Below are 2,216 nucleotides of genomic sequence, written 5' to 3'. Positions count from 1 at the left end.
TTTTCATTATTGCCCTGTATGCTAGCTATTGTAGTTTTCTGCTGGTGGTTTTTTCCTCTTCATACCACAAAAAAACAAACAAACAAACAAGGATTCCTTTGTCTCCATTTACTTTCTTCTGTGGTAATGGTAAAGCTTAAGTTATTTGATCAGGATCTCTTTGGAAATTGTAGTTCTTCAGGATGAGTATAAATATTCCACTGTTGGGAAAGTGGGACCCATCACTTGATTCCATTTCCTCCCAGTTCTATGTCATAATTGTGGCACATGGAGCCTAATCGACATTTAGAATCCAGAGTGGAGGAATCCTACATGTTTTCCTAATTGGTCTTTGACTTTTCTAGGTGGGGGAATACAAGGCTAAGGCAAAGAAGCACTATTTCTTAGTAAGGGAGAAAAAGTTTTAGTGGTAAAGAGATAGAGAAGTTTAAGCATACCCAAGAAGAAATAGGTTAGGCTTGACACTTTAAAAGTGAAAAGCTTTCAAAGTCTAATTCTTCAGGCTTTGGAGTCCTTACAAAACTATAGCAATCCCATTCTTGACTCCAAACTACTGGGCAATTTTTACTGTACCCATTAAAATGAATTAGAGATATTTGTGGCTTAGTATAAAGACATTTAATGAGCAATGCATTAGAAAAGTCCTGCCACTACATACAGTTCTACGAAGAGCCTGCAAAGATGTACCTTACATCATCTAAGATGATTCCTTACATACACTTGCCCCAAAATCAGTCGTGAGCATGGGCACGGGGAGTCTTCACTTGGCATTGAGTTCATCCCCCGGCACCAGCTCTGCTGCCCAGAGACGGCTTTGAGTGGATGATCTCCATAGGACAGAGCTGTGTCATTTTTCATCTCAGCAGCAAGGGAGACTTCACTCCCTGCATGGAGCTTCTGCATTGCTGCTCCCCATCAGTTTAACCCATCTTGCAGCCAGCCTTTCTTGTCCTCCATGCCAGATCATCTGCTGGTCACAAGTTAACACTGCTGAACAATTACAGCTTGAATTTCCCCTTCACCAAGTAACAAATCTGCCTGTAACCAATCTGCCAAGTAACAAATATGGCCTGCCTATTTCATTATGAAACATCCTTCAGAAGGTTGAAATTACTCCTGAAATCACTATTGAAAACTTAATCTGAACCGAGACTAGGAACAACTCAACAATTGGCTATAAGAACTTTTTTTGGCCATGCAGGGAAAAGTCACAGTCATCTGGAGTACACAGAACATGAGATTTCTGATTTGAGTGACAGAGTCCTGTAGGCTGCATTCCTATCTCTCAGAGTGCAGATTACTGGATTTTGGAAGAAGATAGATAGAGCTTATACCCCTTGTCCAAGCTGTTGTGATGGTGAACAGCTGTACTGTGTCACAGCATGGGTCACACAGTCACTCAGTCCTGAAGCAACTATGAGGATGCAGAAAAGGACCATGGTTCATCATCCTAACTGTGGAGACATCTCACCTTCATTTCCCACAGCTGTTCCTTCTGGTCCACAGTCTTTATGAAGCGTTCCCAGGTGTATGATTAATACAGGTAAGACTTCAGTGAATCAGGTAAAAAGGTACTTCCTTATGGCAGAACTGTCAAAATGTCCGGAGTCATTGGACACTATGATCACTATGGATCTTTGCTATTATGCATAAAAGCAGGATGATTCACCTCTCTCAAAGGAAGCTGAAAACATTTGGTGGCAGACATGAGGTTGCCTCAACACCCAATGTAATCTTTGTAATTTTTGCATGGGAGGAGAGCCTTAACAGGAATTTGGATGTCAAAGAATAGAGAACTTGCTACCTGAACATATCTATAGAGTGAGCAAAGTATTTATACACTTGCAATGTACTTCTCTCTGAGATACGTGCGTCTTCAGATGGTGTTACCACTTGTCCTTTGGTAGACATCAAAACCAAATGGCTCAGCTTGATCTCACTCTGCTCCAGAGTTCCCAGTGTGAGCCCCTTTACATGCACTCTGTAACCTGTATCATTCCTCAGGGTCTGGGGCAGCTGATCCCTGTGGTCCAGAAATTTGGTTGCCCTGTGCATCTAAGTTAGTATCTGAGATTAGCATATAGATTTCTATAGAGACACTAATGTCTGTTTCACCCTATAGGTGCACAGACTGGCAGGAGAATTCAAATTAGCTGAAACAGATTGCTTTTTGTGTTTATGTTTGTTTCCTCCTCCTCTCCCCTCCCATCCCTTCC

Source organism: Meleagris gallopavo, chromosome Z (genome assembly GCF_000146605.3).
Source record: "Meleagris gallopavo isolate NT-WF06-2002-E0010 breed Aviagen turkey brand Nicholas breeding stock chromosome Z, Turkey_5.1, whole genome shotgun sequence".
NCBI lineage: Eukaryota > Metazoa > Chordata > Aves > Galliformes > Phasianidae > Meleagris > Meleagris gallopavo.
Note: the sequence above shows the minus strand (reverse complement) of the source record.